Here is a 23,541-nt window from a genome sequence, read left to right on the forward strand (position 1 = left end):
AAGAACAGCTGGCATCATGTAAGTCTTATGTCTTCCATCACACTGTATGTAATATGAATTATAGTACAGTTGGGCCTTATTATTGGAGTTTATCTCTGGGATGCAAACATGTTTTCCCTTGTCCATGTGCTTCCAGCCATATTTTTATTTTATCTTTTTTCCTTTTAACAGGTCTCAGAAAAGATTATCCAGGTTCCACCCAGCCAGGTCGTGTGTCAGATACACTGAGTGATAGCTCGGTGGAATCTCCCACAGATTCTACGTTTGACTCATCCCAAAGGTCCTCATCAGACAGTGACGAAAAGAAGAAGAGGAGGAATAAGAAGGGCATTGAGAAAAAGTACAGGAGGAAGTCAAAAGGGAAAAAGGAACTAAAGGCCTTCCAGAGAGGTAAAATGATACTTTTACACACTTCTCACACTGAGTCCTTGGTTTGCTCCTGCTTAGCTCTGCTGTTCATTTGCTGATTTCCTTGCTGGTTCCTATGTCATGACATGACATTGCTTGCGTTACTCTTCCTAGCCCTAATTGTGCAGTTGTACCATGATAAATCGTATTTTCGTATGGTATTCATCTTGTTTTGTATTTCTTTCGAAAAAAAATTTTCTTCTGTCATATTAAATTAATAAATATATTTTCTAGAAATGTTTTATCAACTGAAAACTAAAAACCAGATTGTTTTTCAATGCTTAGAATGTGCTCCTTATGTTAATGAATCTATAAACAATTTATATTCTGCTGGAGATAAATTATTTTTTCTTTGAATTGAAGCCCAAACACTGGACCAGGTGGTGGCCCGTACAAAGACATCCTGAAGCAGTTCCGTCGAGGAGGAACCATGTCGAATGCTTTTAAGCATGTTGGTGTGGACAGAAACAGTGATCACCAATGCTCCAATTGCAGAGCTGTACATTGCTGCACCTGGCAGGTACAAGGAATTCATGAAAGGCTTCAACATTCAAGTTAAACTCAGTGCGTTTGCCAGACTGTGTGCAGCTGCAATTGAGGAGGATCCAGAAATATGTATAACAGTTAAAGCGTGTAAGGCTTCCACAAAGCTGCTGCTCCTTCGGAAAAAAAATGAGTAAGCTTTGTTGGTAGGTTTGTGTAGGATTTTCCAAGTTATTGTTCAGTTTTGCAGCTGCATTTTAACTTGTGTTTACAAATGGTTTTATACAGCCAGAGTTTAAATGTTACTGTGTCTTTTTATATATTTGATATGTCATATTTTATTTGAGTTTTTCCACTGTGAGCACTTTAAGTTTGAGAGATTTTCTTTTTCAGTTGCAAGGTATTTTAAGTTAATATGAAGAGTTATTTTGATAAAGACAGTTTTATACAGAGGTTGTTTCCTTTTAATAAATACAAGTTTAAGTACATGTGTTGTGTCTGTTTCCTTATTCTGTTGAATCAATATCTGTGACTTCTGTGTTTTAAGGTGCTGCTGGTCTTAAATCTCATTAATGAATGCTTTGTAAAGCATAAAAAGTCCTCACTTTAGATCAGCTCACAAAACCATGAACAAGCAGCTAATAAGTCCTTTGTGACTACCTTAATTAATCATAATTTGCTATGTAATAAGGTGTTCACTAACCCTTACTAAATGTTGGAATCATAACCTGTAAATGTGTTTATAACTGGTTTATAATGACCATAATAGCTCATTTGTAATTGGTGAATCCATCATTTATAAAGTATGAACAAAGAGTTAGTTAACACATTATAGAGAGTCATATTCATGAATAATAAAACATGTATAACTGTGTTTGTACATGATATATAAATGAGTATTAATGTATGAACAATGCTTTACAGATGATGAGTTAAGTATTAACTAATGCTCAACTAATGCTTAACTAATGCTTAAAAGTGTGTAGTTAATATAAAGTGTTACCGTTATATATTTTGTGTGTGTGTGTGTGTGTGTGTGTGTGTGTGTGTGTCTTGTGTGTGTGTGTGTGGGTCTAACCATCAAACTGGGCAAAACTGTAGTCCAAGTCTTTTTAACTTGTTGTGTATGAATTGGTGTCTTTGTCAGCAGACTGAAGCTTCAAAATGGCGCAGTAGGTGTTGTGAGTTGCTTCGTTAACAAGGTAACAAATTCTGTGTTTACATGTTACTTAGTTTAATGATTTGTAAAGGAGTGTTAAAAAACACTATTTGCATGGTTTACAGCAATTAATGTGAAAAACCGCTAATGTTAATGATTTGAGTTATATTTCCTATGTAGACAGGAAGTGCCTTTTATTTTGAAGTACACGTCAGTTAGTTGTTGCAAAGGACCACATTGAAGCTTCCACTTCACAACATTTTTGTGCCAAAACCCCGGATGACGGGATCAAAATGTCTTCTTTATTAAAAACTAAGTTCATGGTCCAAAAAATGAACTAGTTCACATTTCGTTTTTTTTTTAACTGCACATACTGTATATTCTTTTTTATTATGCCTCTATTTCTCAGACCCCAGCCCTCAATCACTGATATTTACTAAACTACATGAATTACTGTATTCTACTATAGAATTATAGACAGGTATTGTGTTTAAAAGACAAGCAATTTCGGGTGTGGATTTGGCCTAATGTTTAAATTGCGAGCATATATAGCGGGCGACCCTGGATTGATTCAAGCCAGCGGCTCACTTCCAACAAGTCATTCCCCCACTCTCTCCCAGTTTCCTGCTCTATCCACTGTCCTCTCCTCTCTAAATAAAGGAGTAAAAGTCCCTGAATATAACTTTAAAAAAAAGAAGAGAGAGAAAATCCCAATTAAAGCCAGGACAAAACTTCAGCTTTGAAACTTAGAAACACACATATAACTATAATCTGTCAGCTGAATATTTTGCAAAAGGATCCGATTTTAAAACCCTAATACACAGGGAACACCCTCTAAATTTAAATAACTGAGGGTAAAGAAACACTGAGCAAACAAGTTAATCGTTCCTCATTCTTAAAAAGCTACACCTCCCTAAAACCAGACCAGTGTTTGGCCCGTGAGGGTCTGTCCTGCATCACAGGTACCACTCATTACATCTGGATTGCTTGAGGTATAAGCCATGCCGAATGCCCGTCGGACTGTACGGGTGATGATTTTTTTTATAACACGACAGTTCTGAAGATATTAAGATTTCGAGTTTTACCCATTTAAGGACATGACTGACTTGACTGACAGGCGGTAACACTGTAGCTGTTAGCGAGGAGGCTCAAAGCCCACCTCTTTACTGCCTTTTTATATGGCTCCCACCAACGATGGTTTCAAAACAGCACTCAGGAACAGAAGGGTGACGTCGCAGGAACTACGTCCATTATTTATACAGCCTATGGTTCATGCACAACACTGCCACCTTCCAATGCAGTATGAAGAGCATACTGCACAAAGACTACAGAGTCAAACTACCTGATTGGTGAAGGGGTTTCTGTTTGTAGGTTCAGTTTCGTCTTTTTTTAATATACTAAACATCCACAAACAGAAGCGTGAGCTCTGAGCAGCAGTGAGAGACGAACTCTCACTGCTGCTGGAAACACACTCAAATATCATAAGCATCTTCTTTTGTAAATATTTTTTTAACGATAATGAAATTACATCTTTATTAAATTATACTGTGAGTTGAACGAAAGCCCAGCAGAACAAATAACATATTAAAATCCACACCAGGAACATGCTGGATTATGAATTCAAAGCTGTGCAACAATGTAATCTCACTCTCAGTGGAATTCATACGAGTGGATTAAATTGTTCATATCCATGATACGGGATTACCAGCTTCATTTGGAGAATGGCAGCTTCTCATGCTGACTCGGCAAATCGCTGTGACACAGCAAATCCCTGCAGAACTGAGTAATACCCACAGAGCTCCGCTGCACAGCAGACACTCGTCTCTGACGGTAGGGTGTTGTGCTGTATTATAAGTCATTTATGTACAAGCACATGACTTTCCTAATCCCATTACTCAGTCCTTTTAAAGGGGGAATCTGCTATTCTTACACAGGGACCAGCAGAGTTATTTATCCTGCAGCAGGTGAACAGGCTGTAACGTCTGAAACATAATCCTTGATGGATCAAAGTGTGTCTACTAACAGTTCTTGTTTTTGTCCCTGACAGGCTCAGGTTGTTATTCTAAGAGTCTGACAACATTACAGAAAGGATCCCTACAGAGAGAGAGCTCTATGAGGAAGAGGAAGACAAAAAACACAACTCTGTTCTGACTCTTTTCAAAGCTTCTAGACTCTATCAGAACAGAAGATAAGTGTTTCTTGACCAATTATTTATTTATCAATTCATTTTTGTTTCGTATGTTGTTTGACTGGAACAAACAGGGATGCACGTCATGTATCGGCCCAACAATGAATATTTAAGTATCATATTTTATTCCGATGACACCGTTTATCCAATAGAAGCAACAAATAAAAGTTTGTGTGTTTTACTCTTTAACTTGCTCACACATTCCCACATAGTAGGTGGCGGTATTTGATCCACCATTGAGTACAGAGAAGAAGAACAAGCTTACCAAAGAGTAAAGATGACGTCACCAGTGTGGATGTTTTCACTGTTTCAGAGAATGATAGGATTATAATTTACAAAACATGGGCAGCAAGTATTCAGAGAGGAGGAAAAAAGTTCTCTACAAATCTTTAGGTCACCTGAAAAATCATCGTCATGACTGAGATGTTTTGATGAAATACAAAGTAGCAGTAGCCACAGCTAGAATTGGCACAATAAACAGCAAGTGCTGATTCAGCAGATATTTGAGAGCTGCAGAAAGTTTATCAGAGACGACCCAAAGCTGAAGCAGTGAATAATAAACTGCGTGAATGTTCAGCACCTGATGATCACCTCTCTCCAAGAAAGAGGAGACCAACAGTTTTTGTGCCAATGCTAGCTGCGGCTACTGCTACTTTGTTTTCCTTCCACACATCTCAGTCATGACGACAACTTTTCAGGGGACCTAAAAATGTGTTGAGGAATGTTGTCCTACTCCCTGCATACCTGCAGATCCTGTTTTGTGAGTTGCAATCCTGTCCTCCTCAGAAACATTGAAAACATCCACACCGTTGACGCCATCTTTACTCTTAGGTAAGCTTGTTCTTCTTCTCTGTATTTAATGGCAGATCAAACACTGCCACCTACTGTGTGAGAATGTGCAGGCAGGTTAAAATTTTTGTTTCTATTGGATAAATATATGTCATCAGAATAAAATATGCTACTTAAATATTCACATTGGAAGTTGATACATGAACAGCATCCCTGTTTATTCCAGTCAAACAACATAAAAAAAAAAGAATTAATTAATAAATAATTGGTCAAAACATATAACCAGACTTCACAGCCTGTTTACCTGCTGCAGGAGGAAGAACTGTGCTGGAGACATTCACCATCATTTGCAAAATATTCAAAAATAAAACCCAGTGTTGATTAAAATTAGGATTCCTACATTTGTGTCATGTTCCTTTCGAGTTGTGTTTCTGAGGCTGCAGGAGATGAAACCTGTCATCAGTGTCATCACACAGGAGGTTCCCCAAAATCAAACGCCATGAAACAGACAATAGAAAGAGGGAAGAAATTATTAAATGGACCTAAATAGAAACAAAAAAGTGGTTATTTCATCTTCCTACAAGTCCAGGCTCGTCTCCTTGTTGGGCTGTGCAGGATTAAAAACTAAAAACGGTACAAAGAACAGTGTGAAAGCTGAGGGATGTTGCCTTTCTGTGACCCTCAAATCCTGCATGCTCGGTGCTGCAGTTCTGGGCAAGGGATTTAGTCGGCCGATCAGATGCAGTTTGGGGGACAAGCTCTGAGGGCGGCTGCTCTGCTGCACACAATGAGCAGGGGCGAGGAGCAGAAGCGGCGCCTGTGTGCACGGCTTTGTTAGAAAAGGGAGGGAATGAAAGCTTAACGTCAGACTGAATTTAACTAAAATATCACTGCAGCCTTTCTGCATGTTGATCCATTTTTCATAAGAGGAAAGTAGTGTGAAGCTTCTCCTTGTTTACACTTCATGTTAGCCTCACTCGGATGTACTCATTCATCAGAATCAGACTATTTCAACATGTGTCAGACAATGTTTCAACGAAACAAACATAAAGTTTTCAGGATGAAAGTAGATCATCAAAATCAGATTTCAAGGTTTGATACACTCTGATAGGTTTGATCTGATCCTCCTGAGCAGGGGGCGGGGCCAAACTGGGACACTGACTTTTGCAGGGATACATGAGTGCACATGTAACACGTATGATGTGCTAAATCTCATCTCCAATGTCCCGTTCACACCAAATGCGTGTAATGGCGTTTTTCGCACAAATACAAACGTGAGAATGTTTTGTGTTTACTCGTCCATTAACATGTCAACATTTCGTGTAACATTGCCCAAGGTGCGAAGAGGGGGAGGGGTTCCCTTTAAATGCCACTCCAGTCTGTCGTCATCAAACAGGGTTGAGCTCGACAACATTGAATGGTGAAGCTGGGGATGCTAAAGGGCGCAGTGCTAACTTGCTACCGCAACCAAAAGCTGGAATCAAGTGACAGACAAAGGTTTCCTCAACTTACCAGATAATGTGACCTCCTCACTCCCTTTCCTCACAGTGAGCTCCTGTTTATTCCTGATCCTATAAAAATAAATATTTTCACAGAGTTCAGGGAAGCTGCACAGAAATACACTCAATGGGTCTGATATATTCCAGATGAATGAACCTCTATCGGTCCATACGCTGATTGGCTATCGCTGTGCAAATGATTTGCTGGAGTTCAGATTTTTTAACTCTTGCAAATTCATTCCCACATATAATTTGCTTAATTCGTACCACCCAACAAGAACTTGCATCTACTTGTAAATTGGCTTTTCATGTCAGTTACTCGTGCTGCTTTTATTCACAGTTGTTGTGAATGCCCCATTAGAGCCCAGTGTGTGTAAGTATCAAGAAGCCAACAGAAGAGTAAGTTTGAATAATGTATTGCAAAAAAAAGTTTAACACAAGGTAACAAACAGGTTTTCAATATACCCCAAAAAGTAAGAAGGCCTTTGGAAAAAAACAGGAAAATGCAGTTCCTTTAGTGTCCACTAGAGGCTGAGCCCAAAAGCACCAGAAACCAGATACACACCCGTTCAAATAGCCAATCTTTACAGCAGAAATAAACATGTTTTCAGCCTGGTTAAAAAAGGTAATTTCTCTATCAGCACACTGTACACGTCTTGCATAATTAGGAACGTGGCTGACTTGATTGATGGGCTGGAAAACAGAAGCTGTTAGCGAGGATGTCTTTGTCAACTCGATGTCTTTCCATCATACTAGATCGACCAAAGTTGGGATGAGTCAGCATTTCCAATACGGCAGCCGCTTCGCCTTTTCTCTGCATATCGTGGTGCCAAACTTTTCCCCTCTAGTAAGCTTGGATTTCAGAGTGTACTACAGTTTCATTCAGCAGCTTAGATTGAGAAACAGTGAAAGTACAGACAGTCTGAGACAGACGGAGACTACTTTCTGAGAGCTTCTCTTTTTAAACCCGACACGTGTTTCAGCATAATGAGAGCAAATAAATAGAGGAAACAACAAACTCATGTGTTAGGATGTCAGTCAGAGAGCAGACAGACGGCTGGGGTCAAAGTCTGAGACAGAGAGCTGGACCTCTTCACAGACGGTCTGTGCATGAAAATACAAACATAGCAGCACATGGTAGATTATCAGAGAGACAGAAATCTGTTCATCATCATCTAAACATTCATTATACATGAATATTAATCAGAAGTGCTGCTCTTTAAAAGCAGCAGGAGTGTGTGTTGTGTCTGAAGTCATTTCAACCACAGCTCACCCTGCATCTGTTATTTAGACCTGAGAACATTCACAACATTATTACCTGATTGTGTTACATACTTGACTCTGATTGGTTGAAATCGGATTACAAGTGATTGATTCTGAACACCAGAAGCAACACTGAGGACAAGCTCTTAAAAGTGCATTGTGTAGAAGTTTGCAGTATTTAAGCAGAACAGATTTGGTGGAAATGGAATATAATATTTATAATTATGTTAAAATTAATGTATAATCACCTATATAAAATCATAGTTCACTTTTTATAAACTTTGAATAAGTATGTGTATTTACATAAGGAGTGGGTCTCCTGACGGAGGCCGCTATCACGAACCGCCATCATCTATCTACAGCAGCTCAGAAAGGACAAAACGGAGCTAAATGGGTTTTGTTATTCTGTGCCAAGCTGCCGTTGTGTTTTGTGCAAAATAAATTATATTGATATTGATATTGATGGATTGACAGGGTACATATTCGAGTGAGATGTCAGACCTCTGATGAAAAAGCATCATGTCTCCGGATAACCTCCGTCATGTGTCAGACTACAGACGGAACTTCAGACTAAATGGTTTCAGAAATAAATGATGTGCCGTAGCACAGAAGTGTTGGTAAAGTTGGATAAGTTCTCTTTGGGACTTTGTGATTTCAAAAAGACAGGAGCAACACCAGCAACGTTGTCTGCCATCGTTGTTACTGTGAGGGAAATTTTGCACTAGCACTGCTTGGAAAAGCGGTTGCGTAGAAGTGACGTCATGACGTGGCTTATCCATGGACTTGAGCGGGTGGGAAAAAAACTGGTGCCCAGTTGGTTCGCAAGTTCAACTAGCTCCGAACCAGCGCGAGCACCAACACGAGCACCAGCCCAGAACTGCAACCAGGTTTGCGTTGAAAAGGGGTAACAGAGTTAGGAACTGAGGGGTTCATTTTATAATCTGAGCACAAGATGTCGCTAATACTCCCATTTCAACACACTGTACCTTTAAGGGGTTATATCAGTGTCTGGAGCCAGCATCTAGTGAACACTCAATGAACTGCAGCTTTTTGGACTTGATGCAAAGACTCCAAATCACAGAAAACTTATTCAGAACATAAAAGGACACAAAATAAACACATGCTGTCTTTCAGGAAGGAAACAGAGAAACAGAGGAAAAGCATTTATTCAGGAAGATCCCAAATCCAGTCCATGTTTTTCTTTTCTACAGTCTACAATTAAAACAGTTCAACAAGACAATGCACTGATTTCATTTCCTTTCATTTCAGTCCATTCTTCATCCATAAAACAATACAGCAGATAAAAAAAAGTTGAGAATTACTTTTCTAAAGACACAAAATGTGAGGACAGAAATAAATGACCTCATTAATCTCTCCTGCACTCGTCATCCATTTAAGGCATGTTTTTCTGCCTCTGACATCCATCATAACGCTGCAAAACATCTGCTCATTATATTCCCACACAGCTGGATGTTAGCAGTTCATTTTATTATTACTACCCTCAGCATAAAGACGCTGACATGTCCTCACTGCGTTATGATCCACACATTTTATTAAAGCTCGGATGTTAAGACAGAAAACATTCTGATCTCTGAGCTCTCTAGTCGACCGTGTCTCCATATCATCGCCGCTGATGGAAACACATGCTCTACACTCTTCAAAAATACACCACGCAGCTCAGCGATCTGACAGGATGATTACAGCGTCGCTCAAAGAGGAGTGCAAAGGCTCAGCATGGAGCAAAACACACTTTATATGTATACATATATACACACATGAGCTTTGAGAGGAAATCATGCACGCACAAACATCCAGACACACCTCCTCTTTTCTACATTTCATCACTGTGAAGAACACCGGAAAAATGAATCACCCTCATATTTCGATCATATCTCGCCAATACCAGAACCCATCTGCTTTTACCTAGCACTGATATTTGCCTCTTGTTTGATGTCAGAAGTTAGCCAGCAGTAAGCTTAGCATGGCCTCCAGCCTAGACTTCCTTTCCCATGCTCTGCTGTTTACTAAACTGAGAAGTGACCCTGTGTTCAGATCAAAAGAGAAGATAAATCCACCAATAGACACCAACATTTTCCAGGCTAGGCAGAAATAAGGCAGAAATAGACATGTTTAGAGCCTGGTACAAAAAATGAGTTTCTCTATCAGCACACAGTGTACAGGGATTAATTTTTTCCTAACGGAGCAGTTTCGAAGATATTGAGATTACACATTTTCTATTATGAGAGGCACAGTTAACTTGATTGACAGGCAGGAACACTAGCTGTGGCTAGGAGGCTCAAAGCCCGCCTCTTTACCTCACACTAGGTCGACAGAAGTTAGGTTGAGTTCAGTGTTTCCAATATGGCTCCTGCCAACGATTGGCTTCAAAACAGCGCTTCAGAAACAGATGGGTGACGTCACAGAGACTACGGCCATTATTTATACAGTCTATGAGTGAGCTCAGACCACTCGGCCAACTTGGGCCCCAACAGTGCCTCTATATAACTTGACATCAGCCCATAATCATGCATTTAAAGAAAACACTGGTAGATTTTAAAATGGAGTGCCAGTTTGGTTGAAAGACTCATCAATTTAAGAAAAAAAGGACCTTTCTGAAGGATTGGTCACAGATTTAGTGTTTCTTGTTGTTTTATTTATCAGTATGTAGACGTGTGTCTTGGTACAAAGCTACGAACATGTAGCTATGTGGCTATGCTAACTAGCACTAGCACTTATCCATGATAAATAAAAATCATCCACTAGATCTTCAAATCTGCAGGCCTGGGGAGTAAAACCGATCTCTACCAGAAAGGCAGCAGGACCTTTCTGAAGGATTGGTCACAGATTCTTTGTTTCTTGTTGTTTTATTTGTCAGTATGTAGACGTGTATCTTGGTACACAGCTACAGCTACAGCTATGAACATGTAGCTATGTGGCTATGCTAATTAGCGCTAGCACTTATCCATGACAAATAAAAATCATCCACTAGATCTTCAAATCTGCAGACGTGGGGAGTAAAACTGACCTCTGCCAGAAAGGCAGCGGGACCTTTTCTGAAGGATTGGTCACAGATTCTGTGTTTCTTGTTGTTTTATTTGTCAGTATGTTGACGTGTGTCTTCGTACACAGCTACAGCTACGACATATAGCTATGTAGCTATGCTAACTAGCGCTAGCACTTATCCATGATAAATAAAAATCATCCACTAGATCTTCAAATCTGCAGACGTGGGGAGTAAAACCGTCCTTTGTGTTTATTAAGACAGCCTACAATTAGCATGCCTCCCTCCTAAGCTCCTTGTTACCACACATTTGTGCAGGTAATGAAAAACGGAGGGGGGATTCAGTAGTATTTTATACAGTCTATGGGCTGAACAAGCTCCGAGCTCTGACTCCGTGACAGACCGGATATTGTTGTTACGTAACAAAAACACGGAAGTCTGAAACGGCTCGTTTCACACACATTTACAGAAAGGTGTAGAAATCAAAACAGGGGCAGAATGGATTTTTTTCATTCTCGGGGGGTTTGTAGACATGCCAGGGACACATATTTCAGGTAAAGAACCATTAAAAAGTCAATTTTGCATGATATGTCACCTTTAAGTTTGCTGAAATAACAACATCGTGATGCAGATTAGTCAAAAGTCAAGCTTTGTCAGGTCTGTCCTCAAGAGGAGAAGAAAACTACTTTTACAATGTTTGTTTGTTGAATGGAGGTGGATGGAATGCAAATCTAATCACTGGTTGCCTCTAGTGGCACAGCATCGAACAGATGTGTCTCAGTGTAAATGTTTGATCTAGAACAGATTGTTAGCTGCTCTTCATGCAGATATCTGTTTACATAAAGAAATAAATCATCTTCAGATTACCAACCATGGGATGTCATTATGCTTGATTGTATTCCTCCTGCTTTTGCTCTCCATACAGACTGTTTTTCCTTACACCAAAGCCTAGTGGATTTGGACTCCTACTCAGACCACAAACATGCAAGGAAACATTTTCCATACTTAAATCCAGACCCGCCTACAGACTTTACATTTGTATGTGGAGTCTGTAAACAGATTAACATCTTGCTAATTTCGCTGCAGAATACTTCGTTCAGTTTCTGTTTGTACCCATCAAAAGCATCACACACAGTTTTCAAATAGGGAAAAAAGTCTCCAGAGTAAATGTTCCTCACAATTAAAGGTGATTCTGACCCGGCAGCAGCAGCAGTGAGGGGGAGATAGCGTCTCTTTTCTCCTGCAGTGTTATCTGTAATGACTCAGAAATCTCCCCGCTTGACTCAGAAATCTGCGGCTGCTCGTCTTTCATGTCTGAGAGCTGGGGAGAGATGGAGAGGGGAGATTCTGACGGCTGCTGAGCCTCATTAGGAGTAATGAAATTTGACCTTGATCTCTGCTGGAGCGATCGCTCACAGCCCCGCTCGCTGTGGGATGAGTCAGACGGAGAGAAATGGCCCTCACACAGGTCCAGAGCTGGTCCAGGACCAGCCAGGAGGGTTAATGAAGCTGGTCTGAGTGCAGGATGCTGCAGGTCAATTAATCAATACCATCTTCTTCCTTCTTTATGATATGTCAGGATAACATCTTAATTAATTGTTGATATTTGATCCGAACAGTGTTTTTCTCCCCTCCACACTTTTCTAAATCAGGAGAAACAAACCATCAAGACAAACTCTTTAATCTTTGCTTAAACCATCATTCTGAAGCGGGTTCGGTTCCTTATTCTGCAGCCCTAAATCTTCTGAATCAGACAGGAGCAGAGCACTAATGAGCACGTGCAGCAAGAAAACGTTAGTGACTCAGTTTTTATTCAGGTGAGCGGGAGCAATCTTTGAGTCATGCATCCATTTCTTCTGATTTAAAACACACGTGATTTCTTTGACTTGGACTTTAGTGGGCTTTAACGATGATGACTCTATGTCTCCCCTGTAACGACCTTTAGTGCATGGTGTGTACTTTTAGAGTGTCCAACCTACTTTTTGCAAATTCAGCAGTCAGTTATGTATAACATGAATTAAACCAATCAGAGTGTCTGCTCTCTTCCTCGTTAAAAGCCAGGTGATCCTGTGGGCAGGAAGGTTGTTATTTACATCAGGTGTTAGGGCTGGGCGATAAATCGATAATTATCGTGATCTAATTGTTCTCAATATGAATATGACAAATGTTCAATAAAAATGTGATATGTTTAAACCTGTATTTACACCAGCTGAAACTAGCGACAGCGACACTAAAGCAAACTCAAAACCTACCAGGTCAAAGCAGAGTCGTTAGTCTAACACTATGCTGAATCTGTGTTAATTATTAACTTAATACACTTCAGTAAATATACTTTCAGGATGTGGGGAGAGGAAGAGCACAGAGACAACTTCTGCTGTGAACATGTTTAATGTCCACCGCGACCATCAGGAATGACCGTGATGCATTCACTGCACTGTGGGAAAAATATCACTCCGCTCTTAACCCTTAATAACCTTAAAAGGGAGCGCACAACTCAAAACAGTACTCTATAAACGGATACACAGTATACAATTTGATATATCTTTGTTGTAAATTTAAATCAAATCACCTCAACCTGAGAAAAATAAGAATCTACAAACTAAAACTTCACAAAAATCTCATTTTACACAAAAGACCTGCTTCCTGTTAGCACCGTCAGAAATTATTGATTCAAGAAGCTTACCAGAGAACGGAATCTGCCTTTAAACTTAAATGAAATAATGGTTTGATATTTATCGTGATAATTATCAATATCGACTGATATAAAAAAATCTATTATGACAACACCTTTTTCAATATCGCCCAGCTCTATCAGGAGTTAATGTAAATTACAGACTGCAGTGTTCCTGTGTGAAGGAGTCCTCTGTTGTGTTGCTCACCCTCTATTCATGAGTGTTTCTCAGAGTGGGAGCTGCAGCTGCAGGAAAATCTGGACTCAACATGAGCTGAATGCCTGCACACGAAAGCAGCTTCAGTTGATTTGCTCGTCATGAATAATTTCTAGATCTTTATGAGTGTGGTTGAAAACATTGCTCGAGTGTTAATCTCTGCTGCATGCTGCAGGTTCACACGTCCGCTAACGCAGAACATGGAAACTGTATTCATACCTGACTCTGGTTTCCCTCCACATATACTGCTGACTTCCTCTGTTTGAAAATAGATTTTTGCAAAGAGTCTGATGTTCCTCTGACACTCCCGCCTGGCTCGGTTTTCCCCCGAGCAGCAGGCCTGTAAATGCAGATTCTCATAAAGTATATGGAGAGCAGGGGATGCATTTGTTTCTGAGACAGATGGAGGCAGATTTGTCCATTTTCAGTGATGTTTACGTCTCTCTGCTCAGCTGTATAATGCTGCTCTCTTTGTCCTGGAGTTTGTCTTTCACTGTTGTTTCTCTGGATTGCAGCTGAGAGGGATACATTTATTCAAATGTCCCTGTTTTCCCCCAACAGTAACTTCTCTTTGAAGAAGGGTTAGAAGTGTGGTTTATTCAGATTTATTCAGAGGAGAACAAAGGCGGACAATTTCTCACCTGTGGAGAGAAAACACGGCTCCCCCTCCCAGTTAATGTTCTGTTTCATGTTTTCATCATTTCTTTTTAAATATTCAGTCACAGAGAGTCCTCTGAGGCTGTAACACTTAACAAAAACTGCTCATGTGTTTCCCCTGAGATTGTTATAAAAGTTTACCTGAAGAGAGAATACTAATTCAGTTTGGATCAGTGCCTCAAATGGACTAAACAATCTGCCAACTCCAAATCAAGCTGTTGAATCATTCCAATTTAAGGAGGCTGAGGTATCAAGAACCGGTTCCACCTCGGAGCCAGTTCTAAATCTGGGAGACTTGTGGATTTGTCTGCACGTGAATTTGGGTTCTGCTTTTCGGTTCCTAACAGCAACATAAATAATTGATAATAAATAATAATTGATAGGACTTATATATTGCTTTTCTGGGTACTCAAAGATGCTTTACATTGAGCGCGAAAAAAGGGGAGGGAGTAGAGGCGATGTGTTGTATGAGGGTTTCAGCAGCAGAGGAGGAGAGGATCTGAGGAGTGCAATGTTACGAAGTTGGAAGAAGCATGTTTTGGTTAAATTTCTGATGTGTGGTTTGAAATAGAGATTGGGGGCAAGGATAAAGACAAGGTTATGGACTACTGGGGAGGATGTGGCTGTGTGGATGTCGATGCTCAGTGAGAAGTTCTGGGGGAGGGGAGGAGAAATCCACAGAAGTCCTACTTAACGCAGACGTAACGTCACGTCTTTCGTGACTTCAAGTGATGAAAAGTTTGGCTAAGCTTCACCAAGAAAGATAATGACACAGCAAAGTGCAACATGTGAGGCAAAAATATTCATTCAAGGGAGGAAGCACAATCCAATATGATGAAGCAATTACTTCAACACGGCATGAATCTGAGGGAACACTCTGTCTTCGATATGCTGCAGAGAGCTCCCGTCCAGCCCCAGTTTCTAGAGTTCCTATTTAAAGACTACAGAGATAAACAGTATGCATATTTATATCTATTGGAACACCAGAGCTCAAATCATGACACCAGGTAACATAAAACTGGTGCGTCTGCTCACCTTTTGTAAGCTAACTAATTATCATAAATCAGAGTTTATAAAGTTTAGTTGTTGTTACCTTATGTTTCATAATCTGACGTAGCTACAAATCAACACGACCTCAACAGTCATCATTTACTTCAACAACATAGAGGGTGATGGTGCTCATTGGAAATGTTTTCATCCCAGATAAAAAGCACTACCAACTTCATCCAGAGGGGGCACCAGAATCAACACAAAGAAAACTCCTCACTGAGGCTTTAATAGCTTACATGTTCAGTAACCTTACACCATGTTGTTGTAACCTTTTTTTTTAAGTTATATTTTTGGGCTTTTCGCCTTTATTAGATAGAACAGCTGAAGAGAGACAGGAAATATGGGGAAGACATGCAGTAAATGGTCGATCGGACGGAAGTCGAAAAGGCGACCTTTGCAACAGGGACTATAGCCTCTATACGTGGGGCGCTTAGACCGCTAGGCCACCAGTGCTCTAATGTTGTTGTAATCTTACACAGTACAGGCAGAAGTATCATCTTCTTTGGCAGCAAAAAGACCCCCCCCCATCCTACACACATCAACTCACACACAACTTTGATGAGCATACTAAACGCTTTCAAACATCAAAATGTGACGTGTGCTTGAGGGGAAATTGGCTCCGCTATGTGTATATGTCATGTGATAGCAGACACGCTCTGTTTTAATCTATGGTTGAGTTTGAGGAGTGACGCAGTTGTCACGTTGATGCTGTCAGCATGGTGATACTCGTCTGATTAGCCTGTTTGTCTTTCAGTTTTTCAATCGGTTTCCTGTCAATCAGGCCTGCTGCTAATCTACTGACTGTGAGCGTCCCGGTGCACGTGGCCTTGCAGGGATCTGGACCCTTTTTTCCTTTCCCTTCAATTAATCAATTTAATCATGATCCTCAGTCAGCGTGTTAATGACTGTGGCACACAGTAATAGGAAGATCTCAGTTGGTTTAGCAGTGTGATGCTTGAGTTTGATGACTTTTATTATTAACAGAGGCTGTTGGAAATGAGCGCCGGGAGCAGCTGATGAGTCTGCCACACTGTACGAGTTTGAACACGGAGTCATAACGAGTATCATTTTTTACTTTTACAGAGGAAATTTCTCAAAAGTTTTACAGCCAGAGTTGGATGCAAAGAAAAAAAAACAAAGATGAGTGAAACCTTTGCATGATAGATATACTGTTACTGTGCAAACACTCATGACAGTGTACTAACTTTCACCCTTTTTCATTCAGGCCAGAAATTCCTGTTCTACAGTGTCATCAAATCCTTTAAGACTCTGCCGATGTTTAGACTTCCCTCAATCAAACCCAGTTAAAAAAAATTACAATTTCAAAGTTGATTGCTTTACATTTTGCAGACCTTGCATATCATGAATTAAGACTTTTTACAAATCAGGTTCCAGATGGTAGGTTACTCAGCAACTTTTCAGCCTGTTTATTGTCATTTAATCACAGTACCATCTGTTTTTTTGTCAGTGAATCACAGCAACATCTGATTAATGTCATTAAATCAGGTAAACCACACTAACACCTGTAAGTCACTAAATCAAAGTAAAATCTGTTTAGTGTCATAAAATCACATTAACAACTGTTAGTCATTAAATTACTGCAGCATCTGTATTTTGTTATTAAATAACAGTTAAATCTGTTTAGTGTCATTAAATCACACAAACATTTGCATATTGATTTTAAATCATACTAACATCTGTCTGTCATTAAATCACACTAACATCAGTTTTTAGCCATTAAATCACACTAACATCAGTTTTTAGCCATTAAATCACAATAACAATTTTTTTTTGTAATTAAATCACACGGACATTGAATATTGTCATTAAATCACAGTAACATCTATTTGTTATAAAATCACAGTTCTTTCAGTCATTTTTTTCACTCTAGAGTGGGAACAGTAGGAGCTGGATAACGCTCTTCCGCATGTCCAAGTATTTAATCAAGAAAGAGAAGGTTTTATTTTTTATTTATAGATCTAGGTGAAAGAGGAAGACAGAAAGATGTCTATTTTATGGAACCATTTTCCTGCAGCTGTAGTTTGGTGACATGATGAACTGAGAGTGAGGAGGCAGAAGGAGGGGTGGTGGGGGTGCAGGGCAACGAAGACCCAAGGCCAACAAATAAAAAACAGGTGGTTCAGGCGTCATATCTGTGGCAACAGTGCAGAGTCGCATTATTTCTTCCTTGGTCTTTCTATGATGAGCTGAGGAACCATCGCCCTCTAAAGGCTGGACAATGAACTGCAGCTTCTGGCTGTGGGAAGGTGAAGGAGGAGAGAGTTTATAACCCAGTGGATGGAAGTACTTGCCCACGTGCACGTGACCTAACCTGCATTTGATACCATTTAATCCCAGAGGCCTATATGGGAAGACTTCTGTTATTGAGTTTTATTCCAGGCATGTACACGAGCACATACAGAGACCCTGAACTGGACTAACAGAGCTGCATGAACACGCATTGAGAGGCAGAAATAACGCAGAGAAGGAAACACATGGTATCTGCAGGGACAGGACAGGTTCTCTTTCTTCCCTCTCTCAGGTGGTTTTCTTTGATTCTGACAGTTTGCACCATTTTTATTCAGACCGACTCTTAACATAACACAGTTTTATGTGCTCAGCTGACCAGCAGCCTACAATGAGTTTGAGGTGTGCAGGGTTTATCGACAGCAGCGCAGAGGCAGGCTGCGGAGCAAAGGTCTGCAGGCAACTGATAAGAGGTACAGAGGGATGGAGGCAGAGAGAGGCAGAGTTAAAGAGGGAGAGAGCAATAAAGAAGACAGACACCTTCTTTTCCTCTTTCAGCCAAGAGAGAAAGAAAAGCTCTCATTTGTTTTTATTATCCGAGAGAAGCAACAAGGCATTGCTATTATTCTTGTTGTTATTAATATTGCAATTATTATTATTTCATTACCATTGTTGACACTATTGCTGTTGATACAATTATTTAATCACTTGACTGTTATTATGAAACCACATTTTTTGTAGTATTTATTAATTATTATATATATATATATATATATATATATATATATATATATATATATATATATATATATATATATATTATATATATTATATGTATTATTATTACTAATATTATTATTACTAATATTATTATTACTAATATTATTATTATTATATGTATTATTATTTCTGTTAATTTCTCTATTAAAAACAATATTTGCATTTATGTTAATATATTTGTTGTCATTATTATTATTATTATTGTGTTTTTTACTATTCATGTTTATTTCATTATTATTATTATTATTATTATTATTATTGTTATTATTATTAGAAGTATTATTATTATTATTATTATCAGTATTACTATTTTAGTTTACTTCTTCATTACTGTTATTCTAATTATTTTTTTTTACCTACTCATTTTCTTACTTGCCTCCTCAACTACTTCTAATTAATTAATTGTTTTACATTATGTTTTGGTCTCTTTGTTTATTATTTATTTATCTTCCTAAGATTTATATTTAAATTTAAAAAGAAGCAACACAGCATTTTTAAACCAGAGCTCTCAAAGTCTGATAGGTGTAAAAGGTTTTGCAGTGGCTCAAGTACATTTCTCGTACATATCAAATAAGACAGTTTATTAGAACAGTGTATATTATAACTCAGGGATTCTCCAACATGCTTGTTTACCAGGCGAAAAAACAAAGGAGGAGCTGTGAGCTGAGCTGAGCCTCTCAAAAACAGTCAACCCAGGGTCCCGCTTAAGAAGCAGTGCATAGAATCCATGCTTACAGTACACAAAGGCCTCAAACCTGGAAGTCTGGGCTCTTCAGTGGGACGTTGGAGGCTGAGAGTGGCTCAAAATCTGAATTGACCAACAAAATTCAGCGTTTAGCACAGTCCTGAATTTTGATGTATTAACAACTTTCTACATGATTGTTAAACTGAAACATGTACATACCTTGAGGCTGAAGGACTCCCTGATTAAACCACAGAGTCTGTGCCTCTGCTCCCCTCATTGATTCATCTGTTTGATAAATTCTGTCAGGCTGAGTTCATGACCCCCACGCCTTCATCACCTGCTTACCCTGATCTTCAACATGTGCACGTCTGAATGTGGACATGAAAATTAAGACCATAGAGACCTCATGTCCGGATCTGTTGGCCAGCCGTGACACGTCTTTAAAGACGAAAGTGAATTATTGAACATGCTGCAGCAGCTGACAGCTTCTCTGACCGTGAAGACGGATGGTGTTTCCATTTAAATGATTGACCCGCCATCGCTGCTAGCATTTTGAATCCTATTTGAACCTGCAGACTGAATCCCTTTAGGGTTCATGTATGCGTGAGTCACTCTATAACTATAACCCAACAAGTCTGCTGCTCATCAATTCTGTCGAGTAAAGCTTGTTTCGTACATGACAAGTCAGATTTAATGCACCTGCTATGCTAAATGGGGGAGCATATTCACCTGCCTGCCAGCCATTTCTGAGGAGGAGGAGCAGCAGGGATTTGTGTCACTCAATAAAAAGCTCAGAGTGAGGTGGACAAAATGTGGGAGTGATGGATGGATGTGTCTGATGAATATGATCAGAAAAGCGTAATGGAGAAGAAATGAAGAAAGAGAAGGGGCCTGACACGAGCAGAAGATGTGGGAGGGGAGAAATTCTCCTCCTCTGCTTTTCTTCTGCTGCCTCTGGGAGGGAGGAAGATTAGAGGGGCTGTTTGGACTTTTTTGTTGTTGTGGTTCTGAATCCTCACTGAGGCCAAATACAAGCCTGAAGCTGACTCAGGCTGTTCGCTTCATGCAGCTTTTTATCCCAGACTTTCCCGGGTTATCAGCGGGCCTTTTTGAGGCAGCACACAGCGAGCCTGAGGGAGGCTCAGCTTGATAGTCAGAGGTGATAACATCCGGCTCCTGCAGCCAAAGACTGATTCAGACCATATATAATCTGCTTCAGGATGTCCTCAGCACTGCGGTAGTGATCAGCTCCAGGTCACGTCTGAAACGCCTCCAAGTTCTTTCCTTTACACAGAGAGCAGCTGTCCGCCAAAATACCCAAACATCAGCACACAACAAGCAGGCTGTTGGCCACTGTCAGTCACAGGAGATGCTGCAAGGTCCGGGCTCAGATTCAAGACAGGAAATGTTGATCTACTGTACAGAGGCTTCGCTGTGGAGCTCATTTAGAAGCATAATGATAACTCCATAATCTGAAGACTTTTAACTAATCTAATCTGAAACCCCCAAATATTTTGAATCATCTAATGTAGGGCTTGTTGATGATAGATTCTAAATAGAGGGCTGCAGCATTACTCTGTTCACGTCTATGGGTAACTGTAAAAGCCTTCATATGGCAGAGTTAGTCCCTTTGTTTGAGCTGCAGGTGAAAGAAGCAGAAATCTTCTGTGGAAAGATACAAAGAGAGTGAAAATCAGATGGAAGAGGGGATCTTACACGGGCATGAACACTATGAACACATTCAGCTATTTAAATAGAAGTAGCAGCTCAGCTAGCAGCCCCTTCACATGACATCCTGTTCGCAAAACTTAAACTATTTTGTTTTCTTCTTTTAAATGCCAAATGTGTTCGTTCGAAGAGAGGAACCTCTGTGGAAAATCTGGCTCCAATGTGAAACCAAGACAACACCAGTGGCAGCTCAGCCAGCAGCCCTCGTACCAATCATCCTTGTTTCAACTCAAATTTGCTTTATTTAACGATTTTGCTGATTTTTCTTTCCAAATGTGTCAGTTATAGAGAAGAGGAGTCTTTGTGGAAAATATGGCTTCTTTGAAATCTCATGAACTTAGAAGAATGTCGGACCTGGACATAAAACCAAGACAACACTGTGGCAGCTCAGTTGGCAGACTTCTCAGTGTTCGCAAAACCTTAAACATCATCATTCAGTTATTTACTTGGATTTAATCAACAGGTGTTTCTTTATTTTATTGTCTTTCACTTACTTATTGGAGGATGTGTTCTTTTGGAGAAGGGGACGCTTTAAAAATCTCTTGAACAAAGAAAACTACGAACATCCTCTACGTACAACTAAGCTAACATTAGCAGCTGCTCAGCTGGCAGCCCTCTTACCAATCATCCTGCTTTTATTATTTAAGTTTTATTTAAAAAGGGACCATGTACAATATTGAACATAAATGTTGCCATTTGATCTATTCTACCAGAGTTAGCTTAGAGCTAATTTACATCTGCAATCCCTAGGCAGGTCACAATTAAAACTTCACATTGTCATAAAGCACACACACACATACACACACATGCGCGCACACACACACACACACACACACATAAACACACAACCAACAAAACCAACAACAAAACCGTTTTTCAAGTTGGCTGTCTTGATTTTGAAGCTTCTCAGATAACCACAGTTCTTTATGTTCTCTGGTAAGGTGTTCCACTGAGTTGTGGCTTTCACAGAAAAAGCTGATCTCCCAAAGGCAGTACCGTGAAAGGGTACACAGCAATCTCTAAATGAAGATATTCTTGTGAATTTAATGGAGTCCAATGAGTGAAAGTTGACAAACTGATGGATTGGAAGCTGGGCCAAACCATTTCTAATCTTATACAAGCTACATAAATTTCAAAACAATCTAAAATTCTCAAAGGTCAAAAGATGATGTTTCTCAAGTATCCTACAGTGATGATATTTAATGCATTTTTAGTCCAGTATTTTAAGGGTCTGTTTATACAAAGTATTAAGTGGTTTAATAACCGTTTCAACTCAAACTTGCTTCATTCAACGATTTTTCTGATTTTTATTTCCAAATATGTTGGTTTTAGAGAAGAGGAGACTTTTTGGGAAATCCGCCTTCTTGAAAATCTGCAACTAAGCTAATGTTAGTAGCAGCTCAGCTGGCAGCCCCCTGAACAACAAGTCTCTGCAAAAAGCCAAGGAAGCACATTTATTTCAAATATTAAGCTTTTTGTTTTTGAAAATGTAATGACTTCTGTCTGGATAATTATATTGAGACTGCTTCTCAAAGCTGGGTTTCAGATAATTCGGAGGTAAAGTGTTCAACTTGTGCCAAAAGAGATTGATTCCTTATCTTCTAAAAAAGAAAAAAAAGTGTATAAACTTAATGTAAACTTGATCATAAGCTGCACAGAGGTACACTACTTGGATAAATGTAGTCCTAAGTCATATTTCATATCTTATAAATGCATCCTAATGTAGCAGTGAGAAACTGTTCTGGCTCAAGGACTCCTTGAAGTTGTCCTTGAAAATAAAGCAGTCCTTGTATTCTGGAGTGAGTAGGCACTGCAGGTAAGTAAGACGTCCTCTCGTTGCAGAGCTATGATCCAGGTGGAATTCATCCATATTGATGTTTCACTAATAGACTTTTCATTACTCATTAGCAGCAGTCAAGCTGTCAAATCAATGAGACCTTTACTTTGGTAACAAGCCAGAACCAAAGCAAACTGAGTCGCGCTAAACACTGGGAGATCATTTCAGAGCAGAGGGAGCAGAACCTTGCAGAATGACATCTTCACTTAAAACCGATCATGTTTAAAAGTGTGTCGCATTAGCTAAAGAACAGGGAAACATCACGGTCACAGATCAAGTTTTTAAAGTTTGGGATTTTTTAGGTTCTGTGTAAGAAAAATCAAATTAATTCACTCTGACTTATTTTAAAGAAGCAGACGTGTGTGTTATATTCTTAACAAGAGGCTCAGCTCACAGTTTATGACCTGACCTCCTATTTACACTTTATTAGTCTGCAGAATGAATAAAGTCAGAGTCAGTTATTTGGTCACAGCTGAAACTGTTCCGTTAACAGTCCTCTGACCTGTATATTTTGATTGTCTTGAGTTTCATGCCTTGAGTTTTTGTTTGAAACATTTTCGGTACAGTGAAATATAAAAACAACACATACAAATTCTTTGACTTCCTTTATTACGAATTTAAAGAATTTACCCTTTTCAACAGCTCAAACTTTTACACCTGCTCAGAATGCTCTTAACATTTTAAATGACACACAATAAAAATAAGAAAAAAAATAATAAAATGGATTTTCATGTGGGCTGATTCTCTGTTTAGTGTGTGTGTGTGCGTTATTAATAAATGCTGAGCTCTTATCACGGCTTTGGTGTAGCTGCAGCTTCTTTCTACCGCTGCTCCGTTGTCTGCATGTTGGAGCTTCGTGAGGTCGGGCTGACACACGTC

The 23,541-nt window shown here is 39.5% G+C and overlaps 1 protein-coding gene across 2 annotated transcripts in view; it reads left to right on the plus strand.

The window, feature by feature from the left end:
- Nucleotides 1-23,541, plus strand: part of LOC117814178 (metabotropic glutamate receptor 7) — a 353,505-nt gene that overhangs the window by 266,081 nt on the left and 63,883 nt on the right. The window lies entirely within an intron of this gene.

This window comes from Notolabrus celidotus, chromosome 1 (assembly GCF_009762535.1).
Source record: "Notolabrus celidotus isolate fNotCel1 chromosome 1, fNotCel1.pri, whole genome shotgun sequence".
Classification (NCBI taxonomy): domain Eukaryota; kingdom Metazoa; phylum Chordata; class Actinopteri; order Labriformes; family Labridae; genus Notolabrus; species Notolabrus celidotus.